The sequence below is a fragment of the Lichenostomus cassidix genome, chromosome 1 (assembly GCF_008360975.1).
Source record: "Lichenostomus cassidix isolate B80296 chromosome 1, HeHo_3.0, whole genome shotgun sequence".
NCBI classification, from domain to species: domain Eukaryota; kingdom Metazoa; phylum Chordata; class Aves; order Passeriformes; family Meliphagidae; genus Lichenostomus; species Lichenostomus cassidix.
Window position 1 is genome coordinate 46005595 of NC_139479.1, and position 27055 is coordinate 46032649.

A 27055-nucleotide genomic window follows, 5' to 3' on the forward strand; every position below is an offset into this window, starting at 1 on the left:
CGGGTCTTTTTACCACACAATGAATCTGTTAAATGGCACCATTCTTTAGATAAATTGCTGCATTCCTAAATTCGTGTAAGTCTTGCCAAGTGGGAGTTTGCAGTGTAATTTACATATTACTGGAGATAGTTTTTTGATGATAAATACAAAGAGTCACAAGAGCTTTAAATAGACATTTCACTTGTAATTAAGAATTATAATAATGAAATGACATGCTTGACAAGGTTTATTTAAATAATAAAATCTTCAGGGTGAAGTGAGTATTACAAGAAATTGAGTTGTTTTTACAAATGTCTGAATTCTGATCACAGCCATTACTATCTTTTGGTTGTATTTTGACCACAAGAATCAATGGACAAGCACCTTTGGCTATTTATCAGGCCATATCCAATTCAAAGTCACAATCATAATTATATGACTAATACTGACCCCTGTGCCTGAAATTGTTCATGCAATAAAGAGAAGTTAGAAAGGAAACTTGAGTGTCTTCAGTTCTGTTTTTCTTACTAAACCCATACCTTAGAGCTCAGGCAAGACTACGACCAGATCCAGACTGTTTGGCACAGAGGTTATGGGAGGTTTGGCACATAAGCTGCGGGAAAATAACTGGATTTTCAAATTTTCAGAGAATATGGATACCTGCAAGTAGATTAGTTAATTTACTCCCTTAGCAACTAACTTCCCCAGCAGATTGGATTGCCTCCTCTCCAATACTTTCTAATTTTTGTGGTTTTCTAAACTTACCCTAGATTTATAAGGCAAGCCATTAAATATTGACAAAATACAATGACCAGTAACAGCTTCCAGAAAAAGGAAAGCCTTCTATTATATTGCATGGACATTGGATTGTCCTAGGTTGCAATATAGATGTATTCTATTACCACCTCCACCAGTTGTTAAAGCAGGTGGGGCAGAGGTTGTTATCTCCTGCTATGACTCACCCCTGATAACAGTTAATGGGCTATCAAGAACCAACCCCATGACTCATGGAATTATCTCATCCTATTGTGAGATGATCCACCCGGGGGGAGGAGCCAAGCATTCCCACCTAGATATAACCTGGGCTTTTGAACTGCACAAGACAGACTTTGTCTACCGGATTCCCAGAGGACAAGAGTCACCATTGGACCTTCAGGTGGAGAGCAGACCTTCCACAGGATCACTGCTCCAACCAAACTACTTCAATTGGACTGCTACCACCACCCTGACTAAAAGGGTGTCAGGTCGTATCTGACTCTGTCACTGTTTTTCCTTGTATTATTTCATTATTTTAATTTTCCTATTAAATTATAATTCTGACTTGCATTCTCCCACTGGTTTGTTTTCAAACAAGTACATGGATATTTGAGGATGTGGGGAGATGAGGGGAAGGCTTTAGGTCTATTTCTTGGTGATGCTGTATAATCAAGGACAGGAAAGAAGAATCATGGAGACCAAAAGAACCAGGTAAAAATAAATACTATTTTAGTTAGTTATTACAAAGTTCAGGTAGAGAGGAGAAGAAAATAAGGGATTGCAGTATCCATGCACTGCATAGTTCTGCTTGAGCAAGTAGTCAGAACTGTTTAAAATGTACCTCTGATTCAACTCAGAGGTTGAAAGGTCCTCTCAAGCAAAAGATGAGACTTTCTCTTGCATTTAGCAATTTTCACTCATCTGCTCTGCAGGTTTAAGAGGACAGTCTCTGAATAACTGACCTTTTTATTTTTAGAGAGTCCTTGACTGAAGGCCTATTGAAGGTCATTTCTACAACCCTGCTAGGGCTTGAAGTCAAAACTTTGTACTAAGTAACAGAATTAAAATGGTTTTAGTGGATAAATCTCATTTGATTATGTGTGCGTAATAAAAACACATGCATCTGATACTCACTTTAAACTTCTTTTCAGTTTAAAAGAGATATATAAGTACTCTGGGAGAAGCCAAGCAGTAAATGTTCATTTAAAAAATAAGTGAATCACACCCCAGAAGAGCACTCAGTTACAATAGATGCTGTTGGGGTTACATAGATGTCTACATTATCTATAGACATCTAAAGTTATGAAAAATTGAACTTAGCCACTGCACCTTGACATTAAATTTATTTACATTTTTTTAGATGGAATAGATTTTATGGATATTTACATGAAGGAAAATTAATTTCTTCGATTTATATTTCCTTTATAAGAACATAGATCAATCTTTTTAGCCTGATTAATAGTGATTTTTCTCAAAAGTTATTTTTTATGTATGCATTGGCATTCTTATGTATTGTTGCTTTATTCATATCAATTTTATAAAGAAATTTATTAATCTAGGATAAAAGCAAATAAAAACCACCAGGAGGGGTTCTCTTATTGACTAAACTGCAAATTATAGCTCAAGGTAAGCAACTTATTTTGGGATGCAGACCGCATTAAAATATATAAATGTGTTAAATTTTTTCAGCTCATTTTCTTGCAGTGTATTTCTGATTTTTTTTTTTTTTTTTAATAAACCATCTCATTGTAATAGTTGTATATGATTTTACACATTACAAGGCTCAAAAGTATTTCTATGGGTAGTTAGCAACATATAAAGGCAAAAATACAATATAGTTCCAGAAAGAATGTGGAGATGGCATATCTCAAGCAAAAAATTAGAATAGTCATAATAATTTGCCAAATATTTTAATTCCATGACTTCTTTAATATTATTTTCTTTATCTACTTTACATGTTGCACCTTCCTTTACTATTGCCTTTAGACAACAAAAATTATGAGAATAAGAGAAAAAAATCTCAGTAGAACAATCAGAAGTGCACATGATTTTGAAATGTAATCCACTATTAAATTATCTCAAAGACTATTTAAATGGTCTTGTTTCTTGAAGAGGTAACAGTATTTTAAGACTCTCCTCTTTATCAGAGAATTTTGAAGTTATATTTAAAGATATTTGGAATACCACTGAACTCTGATTTATGAATTTCTACATAATGCTAACATCTTGAATCATTCAAGTGTTAACAGCCTGTAGGTTGTCACAGTTTTCACAGTGTGGGAAGGCTGTAGAGGTGCCCCTGTCATGTTCCTGACTTTTCCGTGAAGTGTGCCAACATTTAAGAGGACTTGATATCTTCTTCTAAAATTTCTAATGATTCTAGATAATGTTATTGCAGATTGGAGTGGAAACAATCTCTCAGACAAACAAGTCGTCCTAAACTTTTGAAGCTTTTTTATCTTAAGCTTTTTTATCCTTTATCTGAAGATCAGGAAACAAATTTCTTCTCTTTTTTTTTTCCTTTGAGAGTGACTGAGCCCTGGAATTGGTTGCCAAGGGAGGTTGCAGAGCCTCCATTCTTAGAGATATTCAATACCTCTCTAAACCATGTGCTTGACAACTGACACCTAGTGGCCTTATTTCTGCAGTGTGGTTGGACAAGATGACCTCCAGAAGTCACTTCCAACTTCAGCTCTTCTGTGATTCTTGATTTTTAAACACAGGTATTAATCCAGAAAAAAAGCAATTGTACCTTAAGATAAAAAAGCTTCAAAAGTTTAGGACAACTTGTTTGTCTGAGAGATTGTTTCCACTCCAAAGGAAAAAAAAAAAAAAAATTGTTTCCTGATCTTCAGAGGGAACTTCTTGGATTTCAGTGTGTGCCCATTCCTCTGGACCTGTCACTGGGCACTATTGAGAGGGCCTGGCTCCATCCTCTTTGCACCCTCCCTTCAGATATTCATGTACATGAGCAAAAAGCCCTGCAAACCTCTTCTTCTCTAGGCTGCAATCCCAGCACTCTCAGCCTTCTCACCTTTTCCAATAAATAAAAGACCTCACATATTTGAGGGACAAAAAAAGGCTTTCTGTAACTCACACTGTAACCAAATCATGGAGCATTGACCCCACATTTTTCTTTTATTGCCTCTGCATTTGTAGAGGCCATTTCATTTGATATCCAGGGCCAGATCAAATTCTATCTGGGCTTTAGCTTTCATAGCTTTATCCCTGGATGCTTAGACAACGTTTCTGTATTCCTCACAAGTTACCTAACTTTGTTTTCACACATTGTCTGTTCTCATTTTTTGTCTGAGTTTGTCCAGGAGGCCTTTGTTCATCCACACAGGCCTCCTATGATTTTTACCTGACTAATTATTAATTTGGGATTGAGGTCTGCTGAGCTTGTATGAAGTGATGCTTGAATGTTAACCAACTTTCTTGGGCCTCTCCCCTCTAGGAACTTATCTCATGGGACTCTGCTGAACAGGTCTTTGAAGAGGCTAAAATCTGTTCTCCCATTGTCCAGGTTTATGGGACTTAATTTTCACTCTCCTCCCTGACCTCAGGAACCTGAGCTCCTTCATGTTATGAGCCCTACAGACAAGGCTGCATTTGATCTCCACATTTCCATAGATCCCCTCAATACCCTCATTGGTGATTATGAGATCCAGAAATGCACTTGTCCTTGTTTGTTCCTCTGTCACTTGTAGGAGGAATTTATCACCACCACACCTTCTAGATTGTTTCTGCCTTGCTGTGTACCCTCCACAGATATCAGGGTGATTGAAGCCCCCAGAGAAGGTCAAGGCTTTCAAATGTGAGACTGCCCCTATCTGTCTTCACTTCTTCTACCTGGTTGGGTGGCCTATAGCAGACACCTACTGTAACATCTCCTTTGCCTGTCCTTTCCTTAATTCTAAACCAAAAACTCTCTCTGTCAGCTCCAACTCCACCATCAGGAAAAATCTGCAGCCAAAACTGGGATATAAACGAAATAATGTTTCCCCCTTTGTATTTTTTTTTGCCTCATTTTACAAGGAAAATTACTTCCAATTCCCTCTAGATAACTCTTGAACCCATTATCTTATTTCAGTTATGCTGAAGAAAGAAGATATTTCAAAGAGAGGAATTCCCAATAAGTTTGCTAAAGATTAGCATCTTAGGTAGAGAGAAAAGAAAATGAATGCAAAAAGCTTCTATGATAAGTGCTGTGGTTAATCATTCTATGACTATTTAATCAGACCACACATATCTGTGTATCAGCCTAGGACATGCTGCTTTTCTGTCTGACTAGTGCTCAGGGATATCAAAGTGAGGTATTATGCTGAGGGCAAGTCTGCAAGGAAAATGAAAAAGGAGGAATAATCACAGATATTTGGAAGAATATTGAGACTTGCAAAACTACAATGTTATGAACTACAGGAATTATGACAGAAAATAATGGAAAAGTCTCCACGCTTTCATTTATTTCTCTGATTATTAAATAGAATGTTTATTTTAATTTCTAGTTTTCTCCAATTATTAGTGTGGCACAATTTTATCTGATGGAAAGAGCTGACTGACAATCTTGATAATCAAATTCATTAACAAAGGTTACACAAAGCAGAGACTGTTCTAGTTTCAGCCTTTCTTCCAATGTGTTTAAAATATGATCTGAGGAAACACTGCAGGAGGCGAGAAGTCAATTTGTGCTTTCATCCTGTGGAAAGTTGTTTTTGTGCTGTAACTACACATTACTCTTTATGGTACTTTTTTATCATGCACACTTCTCCATCATAAAGTGGGGCGCTTGTTTTGCATAACCCATCTAACAATCTGGAGAATTTCCTAACCAAGGATGCGTTTGAACAAATGACCTATAACTTCAAGGGAATGGTACTCATTTGTCATTTAAGCCTGCATTATTCCTGCTGAAGGTTGCTTTTATTATTACCACTATTCTATTTACAGTGATTTAGGTAGGTAGGGAATAAATGAATTCAGTACCTGAGTGTACTGATGTATTAAGAAAATATTAAAAATCCTATCTCTGCTGAGACTTATAATTTTTTTGTTCCAATTTTCACATAAGCAGAAAGACAGACATTTGGTATGTTTTAAAAGGGAATCTTAAAATTTGAAAGTGAAATGCTATTAAAAGTTAAAACTAAATATTCTTATCCTCACAAAATAGAAAGATAAAAATTGTGATAATATCAACCCTCAGGAATCTCTGACCCAGGCCACCAGTGTAAAGCAATGTTGGAAGGAAGACTTCCCCTTTTTCAAGGAGGTTTGGGTTAGAGAACACATTGCAAATGATGTTAACAAGTCCATGGGCCCTCATGGGATGCATCCACGAGCACTGAGAGACCTGGTAGACACTATAGCAAGGCCTCTCTTGATCATCCTTGAAAGGTCATGGTGATATGGGGAGGTGCCTGAGGACTGAACCCAGGGAACTCCTGGCCAGGCAGCCTCACCTCGATCTCTGGAAAGGTCAGGGGGCACCTCATTTTGGAGGCCAACTCTATACACAGGACCCTAACCCAAATCACCCCCGGCCCTCTCAAATACACCTCTGTGAATTCCTGGAATCTGGACTGTAAGTTAAGCCACCTGAAGGGAATTTGAGACAAGATAAAGATATTACTATTGTCCAATTATCTCAGGCCTAGAGGGGAGGTAAACAAAGCTGGGAGAGAAGAACATATCACTGCAAAGAGTCCACAGGGAGGGCCAGCTCAGCAACTGTGCTGAAGGTCAGCTCCAGCTGGGTTTGCAGGGGAGGTCATAGCCTACTGACTCAAGAAAAGGACTGAGCATGGGAATGATTAGCATGGGAAGTGAGGGAATCATTTAACCAATAGAATAAAAGAACTGTGTAGCCAATAAGCATTGATTCCTTTGTTTGATGAAATGTATAGTGAAAAGTTTTGAATGACCTCAGGACCTCAACCCCCAAGAAATCCAGGGAGAAGAAAGATCCAAGGGGACATGGCTGGATCCACAGGAGGTGGTATTTTTCTACTTTGTCTGTCTCTCTCTCACTCTTCCCCTTCCCCCTCCTCTCCCCTTTCCCTATTTCTTTCTATCTCTCTCAACCACACATTTACTGTTAAATAAAATCTATACTATTGACTCTGGCACATGGTCTCATTTGCACCTTAATTTCGGTAGAGACATTTCTCAATAATTGGATCTTAACAGTATCCTGGGGAGCATTAGGAAAAGTGTTGCCAGCATGTCAGGGGAGGTCCTGCACCTCTACTCAGCCCTGGTGGACCAGATGACCCACTGGTCTCTTCCAACTTTACTCATTTTGTGATTCTGAGTATGTAAGGATAGTATCTGCATGCTTTTGACACCTTTGCTGTTAGGTTTTTTCCACTTTATGGATCATGGCATCTTTCCACAGCCTCAAAAATAGACTGACTATAAAAGGGACTACATAGTAATCCTGTTGTATTATCTGTGCCATAAGCAGATGTTCAAAGGGAAGAACAGGCCCTCAAGTACAGAAAATTGATCAGCTTTCACACCAAGTAACTTCCTAAATTCTTTGGACGATGTCTCTGGGAGCCTAGTCTTCAAAGAGAATTCCACACTGTATCCTAAACACTAGGAAACAGCTGTCTTTGAGTCAGTATCTTCATGAAATGAAAAGTGGAAAAAACCCCAACCAACCAAAAAAAATCCCAGGATTTTGACATTATTGGTCCTTACCTTCTGGCTCCTTCCTACTGAGCATGGGTTTCTTGTGAATACATTGCTGATGGATCTAATTTCACTTAAAAATTGTATAATAATTTTAAAATTTATTTTTCTAGAGTACAAAACCAGAAATTTTCAAAGCTGAACTGGTAGGCATTTAGGTGTGTTATTAAATCAAACTCAATGCCTTCCTGTACATCAGCTTTATAAAATAATTACCAATATAAAAATTGCCTGAGAGTAAGAAAGCCTTACTACTTTAAAATAGGTGGAACTTGGATAATTTTTGGCCATTTGCTATTAGGAAAATTCAATGGTGGGTTTATGTACTTAATTTAACACAGACATTTTCATTCACTAAAAATAAATAACATGCTGTTTCTCTGAGAAAAGAAACTATGGGAAACTAGTTCTTTTCTCACATCCTCAAGGCATTCTCAGGAAGAAGCTGACCTAGAATTTCCTCTCTGGGTTTCTTTCAGGACAGCGTGTGTTGTCCTTTCCCCAGCTGTGTTCAGACTGTCTTATTCTATTTCTCAGCACCACTTTCAGTCACAAAATGTACAAATCCACTCATACATTTTTATTCAACACTGTTCAAGAGGAAAGAAATTAATAATCTACACATATTTAATTAGTTAATTGATTTACCTATTTGGTTTTAGTAGTTGTATTTTTTCCTTTTGGTTTGAGGGCCATCTATTGTTTCTTTCAATTAATCTGAACAAAAGGCAATTACTAGCCTTAAGAGCTTCATGAGTTTTGATTCTGAAGTACATATTAGTGCACTCATAAATGGAGAATAGAGGCTAAATAAAAAGCAATCTTGTTTCCTATTTGCTTCCTTTCTGAATATCATGCTTCTAATAGTGAAGAAGAGATGTGATATTTTTAGACTTGTGCACAGTCATCTGTACGTTTGCTTTCAGACTCCTGATTGCCTGCTGCCAGCTTTTGTTCTGCCTGATGATTACATTTTATTTACATTTAAAAAGCAAAAATTAGAAAAGAAGAAAAGTTATAATACTAAATGGGTCAAACCAGGATTTTTTAAGTTTACTTACAATTAATAATGTTTTTAACATGGTTGGCATGTAATGCAATCTAAAATCGAGAGTCAACAATGAACTATACATTACCACAGTTTCAGCACAGAGTTTTCTATTAGTTCATGATCCCATTAGAGGATGCACAAATGGGACATCCAATTTAGTAATGGCTTATTAATTATTTTTGGTGTTAATAATATTAGGTAAAAAGGGGCTTTGAATGCAAAATATTTTAATCATATTGGACAGCTACAAAAGGAAAAAAATCCTTCATCCTGACATTCATATTTTTTAGTAGGGATGTGGCTATTCTACAAGCAGTGATCTGTGCCAGGCCTGTGACAGTATCAGTAATTACCTCCATCCAGTTGTGATGGGAATGAAGCTGTCATTTGTCTCCATTATGGCCGAACATTAAAGCTGCCTTACATTTTATTCAGCAAAGGAAATTCTTTAACTCTGACTGTGAAAGGCTACCAAAAACACCCCAAAAACATAAAGGAAAGGAAGTTATCAAAAGACAAAAATAAAACTTATGCCTACTCTTCATAAAAAAATCTGTCATGATTAATTCCCTCTTTGTTAGAAAAAACAGAGATACACACAATAGACAGATATGGGTACATGAGTATTCTCTACTACAGTTTTGGTTGATTATTTTTTACAAACTGTGTTCGACATGAAGACCTTTATGAATATAATCTATTTTGCATTATATTATAGATTTCCTTTTTTTTTCATTCTTATTAGTGATGGTGAAGCTATTGACACAAAGTTCTTGCTGGATACAGAGCACTTATAATTTTACTTTCTATGATTTAGAACAATTTTCTTCCCATACTAGCATGAAGTAAGGATGAGGCCACACAAGTTATTTTTTCACTTCCAGTCACAAGATTAGATGACTTACCTGAAAAAAAAAAACAGCTTCTAAGAAATATCAAGTTTTGTCAATCATTACTATTAAAGAGACATTATACCACCATCTTTGTGTATATGTGTGGCACCTTAAGTACAGATTGTCAAAAGGTGGTTATACTTTTACGAATTCATACTGAGACCAGAGCTACAGGCCTTCTTTATCCTTGTAAAATGTTAATATTGGCCTTACCTGGATCAAGAAAAAGATATGAAAAATGGCAAAAAAATTAATGTCATTAACAAAAAAAAAAATCAAATCATTTTAAGAGCTAGGGAGGGATTTGTCTCTCCACTACTATTTTATTTTAGAACAATTGGCAAGACCATGAAGAAGTAACTTGTCTGAGCTTGCTTCATAAGGTCTCCTTTGCAGCCAACCAAGTTGCTCCTTCTGGGGATCTGCTCCAGAACCAGAGCAGGGGCAAAGGAACCACTCCTCCAGCAGCCATGTTTCTGCTCATTTCAACTAAATAGTAACAAGTAACTCAAATGTATATGTCCAGCTTGTTAATGCTCCAATCTAGTAGAGAGGAATTCCTGCTGTAAGGATCCAGTTTTCAAAGATAAACAGGAACTGTTTTGAACAGACAGGTGTGCACACGAATGCATCTTTATTTTATACAGTCAATTCTGTTGTTTTAAATACTTAGCATATATATAAATATCTCATAAGAGATCATATATGAGAGTCTGGAAGATGCAAAAGCAACCTTTATGAATTTTTCCTTTAGAAAAATTCCTGCAAATTTTTATATACTTCATTATTTGAAAGTATCTCAAACTTCTTAAGTATGAAAAATATCTTTCACCACTATTTTCTCATCTATAAAACCAAACTATGTATTTGCAGATGAAGCTGTGACATCTTATGGTATGCATCTAAAACACAGTGATATCAGAGCACTTTTTTCACTCTGTGACTTTATATGCTTAACACATCATCAGTGGAAGTAAAAGGTAGGGGTTTTTTTCTGGATGATAAAATCCCATTCTAAAAGTGGAGCAATACATTCTAATGAGAGCTCAACTTTCAATGAATTCTGTCTTCATGTCCATTTCCTCTGTGCTGATCTGACCTGACTACTTCTGCCCTTTCTGAGATAGAACATAAAGCTGAGATCCGGTTCAACTAAATTTAGGCACATAGAAAAATATGATAGATAAGAGGTGATGACCTCCCTCTGACAACTTTATTTGTCTTGACAAAAAAAACTGACCCTTAAATAGGAGAAAGTTACGTACTGAAGTCAAGTCCTCAATTTCAATTGGGTTAAGTTTGGTTTTTTTGTATGTATAGGAATATGTGATTCACATATCTAAGGCTCCACAGTTAGAATAAGTCACCTAACTTTTCCCTATTTTGTTTGGTTTGGTTTGGTTTGGTTTGGTTTTGTAGTCCTGTTTTGTTTGTCTTTCAACTATTAAAAAAACATGCTCTGGACTATTCCTGCCATGGTTTAATCCCAGATAGCAACAAAGCACCACAGTCACTCACTCTCCCCTGCACCCACAGCGGGGAGAACTGGAAAGAAAAAGTAGACCTTGTGAACAATTTAACTATTGAAGGAAAAAAAAAAAGGATATCTTCAACACAAAGGAGAAGGGATAGATACTAAAAAAGTTGTCTGTATTGTTTTTAAATCCAAAATAAGAGGGGTTTTCTGGTACTCTGCCTTTGAGAACTGACTACTAAAGTAAGAAGGAACATGCCCTATTGATTCATATTCAATTAAACTATGCATATGCCATTTTAGCTAGATTTTATGCATGGTTTTTTTTTTAAAAGTCACTTCCTAAATAAAGCGTATATAAAAATATTTCCTCAATGTTAAAAAGTGTGTATGCCTTTCTTTTGCTTAATTTTTTTTTTATTGGAGATGTATCTTAAATGATAATTTAAATTCATTCAAGTACAGGCAGGTGTTTTGCTAATTTTTTTGGTTTTACACAATGTGATTAGGAAAACTGAAATTTTGAAACAATCTTCATTTCCAAAGTGAAATAACCAACCAAGTAAGGTTCATAGGTCATCAGCACACAGCATTCACATCAGGTCATTCCTTAAGGGGAAAAAATTGCAGTCAAACATTGCTGTGTTGAATGTATGTTGAAAATATTTAACTTTATTAGATATGTAAAAACTATAACAGAATCTTAGAATCATGGAATGGGGAGGGACCACTGGTGAGGTCATCTAGTCCAACCTCCAACACTGAATTAGGGATTTTCTGCATCATCATACTCATTCCTCATTTATCTTTGTGCCCTCTAGTATGTATTCCTGTTACAGAGTCTCATTATGGAACCAGATAGGGATATGTTAAATCAATAAATTCATACTGATTTACACTTGCTGTGGATCTGGCCCAAAACATTTTGAAAAGGCTATTTTTTTAGCAGCTTTATGACGTGAAAGTTCTGAAAAGAATGTCACATTACTTACTCCATGACAGGAACACTTATGTTTCTGGATACTTTTTTTTAGTTTGAGTTAACAAAAGTCTCATTTTTATTCAGCTTACTACATAGCCAAAGAAGCTTAAGAGGTGAAGTTGCTATAGCAAGTTGGAATTACACTGCATAAATTTTATCCAGTTTTTGATGTAATGCCATAGAGAAAATTTCTTCCATACCCAGATGTTCACTTTTGGTTGTGGTTAAATTAATTTTTGATACTACCAAACATAAAAAATAGTATCCTGTAGATGAAGCTTCCTATGCATATAGTAATAATAGTAATAATAATAATAATATTAATAATAATAATAATATCTCATATTTTTTATCGAGGACTTTTTACAGATCTTTAAGAAATAAATTATTTCATATAATGTCACGTTGCACACATAGATCTCTGGGATAATAAGAGATGTATTTGCAAGATTTAAAGCAGCTGTGTTTCAGTTTAGAATATATAAAGCGCTACTGAAAAAACATATAAATGTGTTGAAAATAATAGCTAATAATTTTGTGCGGGCAAAAATGCATCTGCTATTTTGGAAGCACGTGTTGTTTGCAGTGGGGCTGTTGATTCTTTCTAGACAGAATCTGATGAGCAATATATAGAATATTTTACTTTGTTCAAGGTAAAAGCGTTCAGAAGTATATGAGAAAATATTGACATGGTAATGAAAGAAGAGACTTACAGATGAATGGTTGAATAGGACTCTGAAATCCTTGTAATTCAGGAATATAACTCTGAATTGTTTTCAAGGTTTTGAAGCTGCAAATCTGGGTTTCTATTCCCACAGTATATATGAAGACCATACTAGGTTCATTGTGTCTAAATGGTAGAACAGCAGAGGCTGAATAAGCACAGACTATAGGATTCTTGTGTCCAGAATTTTCTTACTGCTAATAGGTTTGTGCCCTTGCCCAGTCAGCTGAATATCGTCAGTGCCGTGCTTCTATGTCCAAATGTATGTGCAAATTCAAGCTTTCTGCAACGGGTCTGGCTGAAAAATAACTGCAGAAGAATGGCTGGGGGAAAAAAAATGCATTTAAATTTTCAAGTCTAAGCACAGGTACAAAAGACTGAATTTAACTACTGGGGGACTCAGCTTTCACATATGCATTCTTACAGAACTGTGCTTTAATATTAATATGCTTTTACATAGGGCTATAAGATAGATTTATAGAGATGAAAAATGTAAGTAGTTAGTACTTAAGAAGTAAATCATGAGAGATTTCTCTTTCATCTCATTATGTCTTCATGAATTACTTCACTCTTCACTGTTGCTAAGCAGGGTGATTGTATGATTTGTTTTGTGGTTTGGTTTTGTTGGTATATACAAGAATAAAAATAAATGGTGCTTCAGATTTTTTTTAAAAAATCAAGATTTATAATTAGGAATTTTTATGCTTTTTCAAACCTTCGGTCTTCTTAGAATAACTGCCACTATTTTTATTACTAATTTTCTATAACCAAAGGCATACTTTGTCAGAAACAAATGGAAATGGCACAAATAAAAAAGAAAGATCACTTTTTTTTTTCCTCAGGATCCCTTATGTTAAACAGAAACAATACTAACAACTGAGGAACACAGCATCTTTAGCTACATTTCTAACATAAAAGACTACAGACAGTAATTATCACTAACAATCTCTGCAAAACAATGCTAACAGTGCAAATATATGAGTATACAGGCATGCTGCAGTAAGGTCATCTCAGCACACAGCGGAAAAGGGAAAGTTGGTTGTCAGTTTTAATCACATTTATAGTTCAAAGCCCATACAGCCTTCAGAAATGGTAGCATTCTCAGTTTGCCTAGGCCTTGCATTAAAATGACCTATTGAGTGGCTTTTTTAACTGAAAAGTAAATTTATTTATACCTTTGGGCCAAAACTCTGGGTGTGGTGACTTGCCTTGGTGACACACCTGCTCATTAATTCTGCTTCATCTCTGCTCTCTAGCTGATAGTTTGTTCTAGTATATCCTAGTCATGTTATAAGAACCACCAAATAAAGTACTGGATATAGTAAGTACTTCTTTTTTTCCTCTATCAACTGGGTTCTTTTGCATACAAATACCTACAAGAGTGTTTTCTAGTAATCTCATAAAATGCTTTGAGACAGATTGTCAAGAGACAAAACATGGCATAGTTTTGATAAAATTAAGAGGTTTTGCAGTTAATTTTGACTCACATTCAACTTCTGAACTTTCTGCCTGCACTACTCTACCTTCTTTAATTTTTGGTAGTCTGGGTTTATGCATTTTTTTAGATTACTGAAACATATTAGGACATCTTTTTTTTCTTCTTTTTTTTTTAATTTTCAATGTTTATATTTTCTTGAAAAAAAGAGACTTGAGTAATATATCTTGACAAGGAAACAATTGTTATTTTATCCTAAAATAACCACAAAATCAAAATTCTCAGCAATATGATACATTCCTACTTTCTTTAAATGCTTTTGGAAACAACCATAACAAAAGTAATAAATGGCAATCTTCTCGTTCTTATAATAACTATAAATCTCATTCAGTTTTAATAAGCAACATTTAGAAAATAAAAAAAGTAGGAACGCGTACTTTAAAATAGTCATCCCAGATTTTTTCAATGTAGTATTTCAACAGTTGTCAGAGAAAGATCACATCTCATTAAGATGTCTAAGAATTTTATGCATCCCCATCTTTGTACCCCTTTATGTCTAAATTCAGTTATTATGTTTAAAGTCCCTTTTTAAAAACAAATTTCTCACAATAATTTCAACAAATATTCCAAGATGATTTCTGGTTTGGCTTGGTTTCATTCATTTTTGATACAATTGGTTTTTTCTCACCAATATGTAAAAATATAGTTACCTTTTGCTCTGTGAAGCTACGTATATACTTGTTCTTTTGGTAGTCACAAACTAAAGTAAAATGCTTATAGATTGTTCCTAACCTTGACTTGACAGTGTTACAAGCTATTTATGTATTGTAATTTTGCAGTGTACATACTATACAGTGTTGTTAACACTATCATAATATACTTCTATTTGGGTTCAGGGCAAGACAGAATTATGGGTTCAGGGCAAGACAGAATTATGTTCTGATTAATGCATTGCTACTCTGGGGCTGTAACAGGACTCTGCTTTCACTAAAATATGTTCCTGAAAAAATAGAAGCAGTTCTTAAAACAAGACACTTGATCTATATAGTAGTAACCAAACTTAACCTTGGTCTTGCAATTTTGAAATACACATTCTAAGGTCTAATTGTTTTTTTAAGGACTGTCAAAGAGCATGAGTGTCACAACATCATTTTCCAATTACAACAATTGAATTCATCTTTCCTCTCTACATTCCTTCTATAAATGTGCAGCTGAAAGTCACTGTATGACATTCAAAGATTTTGTCAGTGGGTAAATGCAAGGAAACCAGGGGACATATAGGACTTACTATAGGATGAAGGGGAAAACTATTTTGGAATAAAGAAGAGATTCTGGAGATTATACAGCAATTTTTATGGAATCATAAGGATCAACACAAATCCAGAAAGAACAAGTTTGGAAAAAGGGGGATAAAAGGAGCAGAATTGCATATTAGCAGAAGGTGGCCATTATACTTGTCACACTGAGTGCTACTGTGACTGTCCTATATCCTCTTACTAAATCCTATTTCTAACTGTCTTCTATATGAATGTCCTTCCTATTTTGAGCCTCTGTGTGTGAACATCACATTGGACTATCCAGCAAGTAGGACAAGGTGCCGGCTACTGGGGAATGTGATGTTCTGTATGTGCATTTGTGTGAAACTACTAGTAAACTTTAGCTAGTGATTTGTATAAATTTGAAATAAAGATCACATGAGGTAATGGGGTTAAAAAAATAGTGAAGAAAACCTCAAGTACAGTTCAGTAGAAAACAAATATTTTCCTTTGACTTCCTATGGTTTTATACTGGGAAATTTCCTCTCTGAATCTAAATTTTGAATGTTTTCCAAATCTATAAAAAAATAAGTATCTTTCAAGGACTGAAATGGCTTTCCATGGCTAAATGCCTTTTATTGAATAAGAAAAACACATTTTGATCTGATCATATCTGTACTTTTTTAGATAAAAAAAGACCCAGTGGAGTACTGATTATGCTGAAATTAACTGCAATTCCTACCAACTTCAACTGTTAGAATTTCTCTTCAGGTATGCACAGTTCAGAAACTAATTGTTCTAATATTCCCATTGAAGATGGGTCAAAAGTTTATACATAAATCTGCTTAAAGAAATCAGCATTTATATAGGAAAATTATCTGTTTTTTCTGGGTCAACTATTTGTGTCGAGTCATTGTATTTATACCATGGACCACAGAATCACAGAAGGGTTGAGGCTGGAATGGATGTCTGAATGTCATCTGGTCAAAGCCTCCACTGCTTGAGCAGTGTCACTTAGAGCCTGTTGCCCAGGACCATATCCACATGGCTTTTGAATATTTCCAGGGTTGGAGACTCCACAAAATCTCTGGGCAACCTGTGCCACAGCACAACCCACACAGTAAAACAGCGCTTCCTGGAGTTTCCTACTGTGAGGATGATGCCTGATGGTTTTTTTGTCCTTTCTCTTTATACTCTTTTTATACCCCTTTTATACATTTTATACCCTTTCCCATTCCCTGTACCTTAGCCCTACATGCTTATAATTCTTGTACTCTGATCCTAGCATACTTCAGGGTCCTCTGGGGAAGACAAAACACCCCTACTGTCTCAGAACTAGTCTCCAACCTTGGACAGAGCCTCCTCTCTGGAACATGTTTTTGTAAACAAAGTTGCAGCCTCATTTTGGGGGGGGAAATAATTAGAATAGGGGGACAATTACTTCATTTGTTAAGTTTCTTATCGGGGAATTTTAGATATATATGCTAATTTGGGAAGTCCATAAAATTGTACATTCATTGTGGGGGCTTTGTCGTGGTTCCACTTTTGATGAAGGTGCACCTGGGATCCTATTAAACCAAGGTAATACCCTTTCCCTATACTGCAGTGTCTGCATCTTATTTTTACCAGCATTTTAGGCATCAAGGATGACTGAGCAGTGGAACAGGCTGAACTTAGGTGTTATTATGTATAATTATTATAGAGGTAGTTATTACACAGATATATTATAGAGGTAGAAGTAATCTATATATAGATGTACACACATTGCAGTGTCATCTATATATAGATGTATACATAAAAGTGCACAATTAAAAATACTTATTTTTTTATTTGCAACCACTTGTAGTATGTTAAAAAATTGTTTGCAATAATCACATGGATATTGAGATTTTCTGAATGAAAAACCCAAACATTTTTACACACTTTCTTTTTACTAGTCTTCCCTAAGTGGAAGTATATTTTAATGTTTGTGATATAACAAAGCATACAGGGGTTTTTTAAGAGTAAAACGAATATAAAAATGTTGACAGTTACAAGTATGAAACTTCTATATTCTACATATAAACAAAAGAAGAGCCAAGTGGCTATAAATTCTACACCCCACTTAGTTACTAATGTTTTGGAAAGAACTAGTTTCAGAGAGTCCATCAGAGATAACTATGCAGTTTTTTTCCATTAGGCAGACTGAAAGATTATTATTCAGCATTAAAATTCTATTAATTGAACACCTTTAGAGTTTCAAATGACTTTATTTCTACTATAAACTTATATGGTCGCAATGTTCTTTCAAATATTTAGCCAAATAAAAGTTTTAAATCTCTTTCTAAAATGAAAAATATGTTGATCTTTATATAAACTGCATACTCTCATCTCTAATTTTTAAATTAATATTTATGTTTTTAATGATCAGTATGACTAGAAAGTGTTACTTCTGATTTCTTTGACTACTAATTATGTTACTTCCAAAATAGACTTTTAAATTTCTTATTTGTTTTGTGGTTGGTTTTGTATGGCTTTTTTTATGTTCTCTTTAGTCTTAAACATAAGGGAAGTTGAGATTTGCTTCTCTGAGAGTAAAATCCATTTGAATATTTAGAGAAATGATTGCTAATATATTACTTTCCCAAAATGTAACATATATACAGTTATACGTAATTTAAAACCTGTGTAAGGGTCTGAGTGTGTCTGTGCTTCAGTAAAATTTCCTACAGAATACAATTTCATCTCTGGCTAATAAAGTATGTATTGTGAAACAGAAAGACTATAAGCAATATGTGAAGAAAAATAGCCAATTTTCTGTAATCTATCTCTCTCTGAAGAGAAGAAATATGATTTTTCAATTACTCATAATGCTGATAAAGGACATGTATATGATTTGTGTGTGTATGTGTCCATATATGTGCATTTACATATTTATATGCTTTTGAATAGGTGTCATAGAAGATTCATGACTACTGAAAGGTGAAAGAAAAATCTGATACAATGTACCTACAAATTTAGAAGAAAAAAGATAGAAAAAGCCCCAATAAATGAACAAAAAATAGTGAATGACCAGTTTAGACATGGCGTTAAAAAATTACTAGTGAACTGTGCCTGCGGGTTTCAAGTTTTCATGTTAATTTATAAATTCAGTTGTTCACGCTATGTTGTGGTTTAGAAATGGCACTCTCCAGTTTAGTGTCCCCTCCACCCTGAGACTCTTCCACACCAGGTGCTCTTGCTCTTGCCCCCTCTTTCCCCTCCCCCTTCCTGTTCCAGGGATAGAGTTGAGAATTGGAGGCACAAAAAGGTGAAAAGGCTGAGATGAGAACAATTTACTGGAACCAGCAACGAGATAAGAAAACAAACAGTAGCAACAACAAAATTAATACCAAAGGTGTAAAAAAACCAGGGTGTTTTGCATGCAAAAATTCTCACCGAGCAACCAGTAGAAAATTATCAATGGCTTACAACAGCAATTCATAATTTCATTTGAAATTATTTGTTAAGTAACCGGACTAAATCAGAATCAGTTTTTTAAGAAAATTAAAATCTTTTATAGAAAGAAAGGGATTTTGGGACTTGCAGAAACCTGCAAGATGTATTTTACATTTCATATAACCAAGGTTAAGTTGCTCATCAGATCCGGTATGAAGGGGTCAGTAGGTTAGCAGGGACTAAATACTTTTCTGTGTATTCCCTTTAAGCCTGTAGATTATTAGCTTTTCTTTCACTTAGTAAATTCTCCATTATTGATTACAACTGTTTCTCCTGTTTTATTTGGCTTGTACTCTGAGTTTTAAGTATTTGTCCATCTTCTACTAAAGCTTTGAAATTTGCTGAAAAGTGGATGTGCTTACATTTCATGAATAGGCAATATGAGTCTGTTGCCAAAATTGGGGAAGAAATAGATACAATTTGTGAAAATTTATGAAGGTTTTTGAGAAATATGGTTTAGTGCACACTCAGTTTTCCTGCTGGTTCAAGCCTGTGTTTTTGAGAGCTCATGGTATGTTCTAATACAATATATACATACTCAGTCCCCAGCATTTCCATGCTGTAATTCACAACAGCCATGGCTTTTAAAATAAGATTTAAGTTGTGAAATACTTGAAAATAACAAAAATATTTTGGTTGAAACACTGCAAACTTAAATAACTAAAGATTTTTCAATGAACTGATGCACTATAATGATATACCTTTCAAAATTATTCCTAAGCAAGCTCTAAGCTTGATCTCCCTAAAGGTCTAAAAACTTGGTCAGTGAGTAATTACCATAAGTTATTAGAGAATTAAATTTTGCTTTGGTTATATAAAGGGACTTTACCTAACAAAGCTTTAATTCCACACAAGGAAACTTTATAGGCTCACTCAAAATGCAGGGTTTTGGAGACTACAACACATACCATCAGACAAAGTTTCAAATTTATTTCTAAAGGGTTACATCTAAGAGATATTTCAGTTATGAACAACCCTTACAATTCTTCTCCTCTATTCATAGCTCTCAACCTTTCCTGTCTCTGTCTTCCCACTCACTGCTCTAAAGAACTCACAAGAGGTCTTATAACTTCTGTCAACAAGAAGAGGTCTGTTTTACCCTTCAGCCTGTTTTCAGACAGGAGTAAATTGCGCTAAGGAAGACAGTTGGTCCAGCTGTGCCTGACTGAAACCTTAAACACAAAGAGGAAATTATATATAAAAGTAGTGTTGGCCTCCTTTTTAAAAGACCTGTTATCTTTAGGGATTTGCCACATCTGTTGGACCTAAGGCACTGCAGTCAGATTGCAAAAGCTTGTCCAGGACTGCAGCTACCACTCTTTTCAACAAGTATAATGCCAAGGAAAATCCTGAATAGATCAAATGTAATCAGAGGTCTCAGTGGGATAGGATGAAGTTGAACCCTGATGATATATTTTTTTTAACAGACAGAAGAAATCTCTTAATCTCAGAAAGTGACTCTTACAGGAAACTGACAACTACTGATTTCACAGAGAGAAGAGCATGGTGAGCACAAAAAAGGCTGGTCCATTCCAGTGCCTGGGAGACAAATATGTGGTGCAGAAACTGGATGGACTAAAAGACGGGGTGCATCAGTGAGTCTGCTAATCAAAAAAAACCAAAAAAAAATAACTGACCAAAAACACATTAGTCAATTGGCTGTTGTGACCATAACACAGTAGAGTTTAACATCCTCAAGGACAGCAAAAAGCAGATCAAAGACCCTGGGCTTCAAGAGGATGGGTACTGGTTTCACCAGCACCTGAAAAGCTTCCTTTCTAGGAAGGTTGCCCTGAAGGGCAAAGAAGCCCATGAGACCTCACAGAATCATGGAACTGTAAAGGTTGGAAATAAACCTCTAAAATGATCAAGTCCAGCTGTTAACCCTGCACCACTAAATCATTTCCCCATGAGCCATATCCACATGACTTTTGATCACTTCCAGGGATGGTGATTCCACCACTTCCCTGAGCAGCCTGTTCCTTCAAGGAGGCTTTAAGGACAATGCCCATAATTCACCAGAGCAGCTCATCCTCAGCCTCAAGAAAAATAGCAGTAATAGGAAAGTTCAGCTTGGCCCAGCCCAGAACATCAGACTCAGCCTAAAGGCAAAAAGGAAATGGATTGGAGGTGGAAAAGGGACAGATTACTGAGGAGTGAAAATGCAAGATTTAAGCACTCGCAGAGGGGATTACGAAGAACAAAGTTCAGCTGGAGTTGAAAATGGTAAAGTGTGCAAAAGAAATGGGAAGGACATGAGCAGGCCCAAAATCATTGAAAATACCAACCCTCCAACAAATGGGAAAGGAAAGCTAGCATCAAGTAAAAATTTAAGGAAAAGAGACTCCTTTGCTTTCTGGGTTATCAGCAGGTGTAGTGGGCCTGGGGGTAGTTAGGCTTTTCCTTTCTCAGTAAATATAATTTTTGTCTGATTCAGTCCCCAGGAGACCTTCAGAAATAATATTTTAGAGAAAATAATTTGGCACTATAATTCTGATAAGGTGCCATATGCAAAAAAAGCGTGGTTACACTGTAAATCTGGTCACAATCACAGTCCCAGTTAGAAATCGTGTGGGCCACACATTAAGTCTGGACACGTTCAATAAGATTCCAGACTCACAAGTAGTGTGATTGTTGTGACAGAATAAGATTCAGAAATTTCTGTTGATAAATACACTGATATCAGAAAGCAAAAGCAACAATATTACTGTGGAATAAAACTTACCTGATGATAAGGTGTCACTGTGAGAGAGGAGATGCATACAATTCACCAACCATCCCAGGATTCAAAGGTGGAGTCTCCTCCCTTCTTCACATCCCTCCCCTAGGTTATGTTTATATTATTTTCCTTGAGGGTTGGGAAAAGATAAAGTTTCATTTGATGTTATTTCATGATTAGGTGGAGTTTGAGATGCTTTTGTTATAAATGTAAATCATGCACAGATTTTATTTCATTAGCATATGTGGTGGCATGAAAAGTAATATATATTTTCAAGTCAATTAAAGCAAAGTTCAGCTTTTGGGCACCATTTGGATCATTCCTTTGGCTCAGTTCCCATTAGCTGTAATGTTATAAACAGAGCATGACTGCAAGACCTCTGTGCCTCCCTGTTGTGGTTTAACGCTGGCCAAATGCCAGGCACCCACGACAGCCACTCTCTCTCTCTCCCCTGCCACAGCTGGGCAGAGGAGAGAAAAAATTAATCAGAGGGTCATGAGTTGAGATAAGAACCAGAAGGAAACACTCCAAGGGCAAAACAGACTCAGCTTAGAGGTACAAAGAAAATCTATTACTAACAATGTCAGACAAGGATAATAAGAAGTAAAATAAGCCCTTAAAAACACCCTTTTTCCCCCAACCCCTCCCTCCTTCCCATGGAGAGTGCAGGGAACAGGGCGTGGGGGGTTTGGTCAGTTCATCACCAAGATCTTCTGCCACTGCTCAGGGAGAGAAGTCCTTCCTCTGCTGCACTGTGGGGTGTCTCCCAAGAAAGACAGCTCTCTGTGAACTTCTCCAGTGTGGTTCCAATCTCACGAGCAGCAGTTCTCCCAAAACCTCCATAGCATGAGTTCCTCCCACAGGCAGACAGTCCTCCCAAAATTGTTGTGGTATGAGTCACTCGTTTATGGGGTGCAGTCCTCCAGGGAGAGGCTACTCCAGTCTGGAAGAAGAGGCCTTGTCTCTTTGCCGGGTCTCCAACTGGAGCACAGCCTCCTCCAGGCATCCACTGCTCTGGCGTGGGCACCTCCCTCGTGGGCTGTGGGTGGATCTCTGCATTCCCCGTGGCCCCATGAGCTACAGAGAGATAACGTGCTTCACCATGGTCCTCACCACAGCCTGCAGAGGAATCCCTGCTCCAGCGCCAGGAGCACCTCCTCCTCCTTCTCCACTGACCTTGGTGTCTCCATGTTGTTTCCCTCACATGTTCTCCCCTCCTCCTCTTTTCTGGCTAGAAAAGACTGCCCCACTTTGTTTTGATTTTCTTCTTAAATATGTTATCACAGAGGCGTAACCAGCATCTTCAGTTGGCCCAGCCTCACCAGCAGCATCATGTTCATCTTCAGGGCCATCAGGGATTGGCTCTGCTGGACGTGGTGGAAGCTTCTAGCAGCTTCTCACAGAAGCCACGTCTGTGCCCCCCTTGCTACCAAAAACCAGGCCATGCAAAACCAACACATTCCCTCAGTGTTCCTGGTCTTAAAAATGAACAAATTCAGTTTTGCTGTATAATACGACTTCACATAATTTTTCCTGTTCCTTGCAAGTAATTTTCCTCTTGATACTTGCTTTTTTATGTCATTGATTGTGATTAGCTACCTAATAGTTGGTATCAATGGGGAAGGTGGTGTGAAAACTAGAGAGCACAAAGCAGTGAATTTTCAGCCAGAACATGTTTTGAGTGTGTTGTGTTTGCACTACATTTGCAATGTCCCACAGGGACAATCTGGAATTACTATGAAGTAGTCAAGCAAAACACACCAGAACATATATTGGCTACAATAACGGAGTAAAAATAAATAAATAAAACCACATAAACTTAAATACAATAGAATTTATTGGAATATCTTCTTCATTCTTTTTCAGTCATGAATTATTTAGGAACATAATGACTGCATTAAACATGAAACATATCTATATGTCCATTGGAGAGACACTGAATGGAAAAAATACAGGATTAAGAAGCAATGGCAAGTACATAATCCTGAGCTTCTTATAAATAAATAAGATTTACTTTAATGCTTCGGAGGGTCTTCTGGATTTAAAATTGCTATCATATATGAGATGGAAATATGGGCAGAATAACATAGAAGCACATCAACATTTACTTGAAGACATATAGCAACGTAGATTACTGCTAAACAGATTTTTCTTTTCAATGAATTTTGTTCCTTCTTTTCAATATTAGAATATTAGACATCCATCCCCTAATGAAAAGCTTAAATGATATCTACATCTATTTTCCTTCCTTGGCTTGACAAGTTTCTGTATGATTAAGATGGGAGTAAAGAACATGCAATAAAGCCTTGTAAATATTTTTTTTCTCATACAAGCATCTTGTGTAAGAAAAAGAGTGCATAACAAACTCCTTGTGCCCTCTCTCCCTTTCTTCCTTTTCTTTCTTTAAATTTATTGAACAAGTTTGTCATGGTTTTCCTTTCTTCTTTTTATTTAAGTGCAGTTCTGCTGTTTCCCTTTAAAATTTTGGAATCCAAATTTTATGCTTGGTTATTCACATTACATTTCCATCTGCTTCTCAAGATGTATGCACAAAGAGAGAAATTCTTTTTTTGTCAAAGGTATTAAAATGTTGGGAATGTTCTAATTAGAATAAAAAATCATTTTAATGTCTGACTACCTAAAGTGATGGCCTTATGAAAGGCAAGAAATAAAAAAGGAAAAATATAGTGAATAAACAACTTCATAGCTCAGAATCAGGGAAAAAAAAATAAATCCACTGACTTTTTGAGAGAAAGGCTACATGGGAATAATATATTGCTATAGTAATGGCTGATGTGAAAAATAAAATCTCAAAAACCTTAATATTTTTGAGGTCTTTTTAAATTTATTTGAAATTTTAAAATATAAATGTAAACAGGTACATATTTGTTTATATAATTAAATGTTAACCTAGTCATAACGAAATTACACTTTAGAGAATTAAAAAAAAGAATGGTTTGAAGGTAAAATATGAAACAAACGACAGAATTTTATTAATAGAAAATGAGGTGTGAGTGTGCTTTTGTTTGAATTAAGAGAAAAAACAACACAAAAAAACCCACAAAAAAACCCCGTCAATCTCACCTCTTTACAAACCTAAATGAAAACAAAGCAAAAAAAACCCAACAAACCTTCCCCCCAAAAAAACAAATGAAAACAGAAAAAAGACCAAAAAATAAGCAAAAAACAACCAAAAAAAACCAAAAAAACAACCCCCCCGCCTTTTGTTTATACACCTTTGCTTTCCATTTCCTCTTCACTAAATATGATTGCTACAAGTTGCCAGAAAAACAGTGTTGTTCCAGTTCATATCTATCTCAATTTTTTTGTAAAAATATCTTTGTTTTAGAATTCAACAAAATATTTTTCTGAAGTGCCACAGTTCTTGGAATGTCTTTGGAAACATAAAATATATTTATCTCTCAGAGGTATATGTTCAGGTTTCAGAAGTCATATAGGACAAAATAATTAAAAGATTTTTGAGATCTACTTTAAAACCTATGGACTAAGTACTACTTTACAACATGAGTATTTTAAGTATTATTATATAACGTGAATTGAGTGCTATTTCATTTAATTAAAGAGCATTTGTGGCAGGGGGTTTTCTTAGACTTATATGACTTTCTTTTAAATTTATTGTTATATCAGGAAAAACAATTAATATTCAAATTTTTATTATTTCTTCCTTAATTTTTTAAAATATATATATCCATTTTTCATACTACGATTGCAAATTCTCATTCTTCCTGTTTTAAATTGTTTTCTCTTTTCTCTGATTTTTACATTTTTTTAATCCATTTTACTTCCTAAATTTATTTAAATTAATGTAAAATCAGCAATTTCCAGGTCCTTTTAAATTCCAGGACAGTGTTCTCATATGGATGGCCCATATCACCTCTGTAGGAATATCCTTTATCTGTATCCATTAGACTATGCAGGCTATTTCCTTGCCCTCTTGATTTCTCACAGCTCTATTGCAACGTGAACACATGAGAACAAGTGATACAGTAAAGTCTAGATACCACTAGGTGATATATGGTGTAGTCAGACTTACTGCATTTGAAAGATAGCATGTGTACACAGACTTCTGAAAAGAAAGATGGTCTTACTCCTTCTTTCTTGCTAAAAAAATGGTGGGAAGTGTTGAGAAAAATATCTGAACATCAGCTACTGAATGATGTTTGTAGGTGTTTTTTGTGACCTTTTGAATAGGCACTTTTTTAAAAGAAAAGAAAAAATTCAGTCTTACTCAGGGGATTTGATAAATACAAAACAATAATAAGAAAGCTCAAAATATTTTAGACTAATATAAAGGAAAATTACTTTTCTACCTGCAATTAATAAACCCAGCAATTTCATCTGATGTTTTTCACAAGACTTTAGTCTTTTAGCTTTTCCACTCACAAACAGATCTCAATAACCCTGGCTTTACCAAATGCCACTACATGCTTTATTCCAATTCCTGCCTGTCTCTCAAGCACACATTTATATCTGCGTATGTGCCAATTGGTATTGTCACTGCTAAGCATCACATCAGGGAAAGTGCTGGCAGCAGCAAAACCATGACTGGAATAGAAAGTGAAAAGAGAATTTAATAAATTCATTTTAGCAGCTGCAAATCATTCTGTTCCTTGTATTCAGACTTGTTCCACAGCTAGTAACAGTACAATCAGGGATAAAATTGTTTTCTGGATACATCTTTAATAGAAGACAGATTAGGGTTTTTTTGGTTTTTTGTGGGGTTTTTTTAATGGAAAGAACTATATTGGAGTGTAAAGTTAGTGTTTCTGTTTTGTTCAGAAAAAAATGTAAGATAAACCTATATTTCATCTTTCCATTGTCTGTTAGTTGACTGTATAGTTGCAATTGGCACATATGACTTACTGGATTTTTTTAAGGAAGTTTGACATGAAATCATGAGTAAAATATATCTTTGTAGTCACATTGACTTTGGGGATTTTTTTTGTGTAAATATTGCCTTTCTGCAATTAGTTGATCGCTAAAGGTGCCTAATAGCTGGCCTTACCTGAAATATCCAGAAATATGCCTTGTGGATGCACTATTTTCTTTCACAGTACATTGTTTATTCTTAGTAATTCATTCTTAGTAATTTATTAGTAATCTGTAATGCAAAAAATAGAGCAATTCACGTACGATATTCTTATGTATCCAGAAAGTGAACTAGTAAATGATTTCTATCTTGTAATGTAACATGCTTATAACCACAGATAAAACTTTATTCAGTGCTACGGGATTTATAGAATCATAGATTCCTGGAATATGCTGTGTTGGAAGGGACTCATCAGGATCATTAAGCCCATCTCCTGGCCCCAAGAATCAGACTATGTGCCTGAGAGCATTGTCCAAACGCTTCTTGAACTGGTGTTTTGATTACTGGAAGAAATACAGAAGAAGCAAAGGGTAAGAATTTGATGTCTCTAACTTTTCACCCTCTCTTTAGCCTCTTTTACTTTCACAGGAACTTCTAGCAGCTGAAGAAATACGTTGATTTTTAGCCTTTGTCCTCTTTCATAGAAATTGATTTGACTTGTCATTTGATAATGAAATTCACAAAGACAGCTTTCTACTAATCAGTAGATATTTGTTATTAGT

At 35.6% G+C, this 27055-nt stretch overlaps 1 long non-coding RNA gene across 1 annotated transcript; it reads left to right on the plus strand.

Annotated features, from left to right (window-relative positions):
• The first annotated feature begins 1097 nt into the window (after nt 1-1097).
• On the plus strand, nt 1098-5714 carry LOC146444615 (uncharacterized). The gene is made up of 3 exons (XR_014850014.1): nt 1098-1223; nt 4193-4261; nt 4446-5714. It is a non-coding gene; the product is annotated as an uncharacterized LOC146444615 (long non-coding RNA).
• Nucleotides 5715-27055: the final 21341 nt, after the last annotated feature.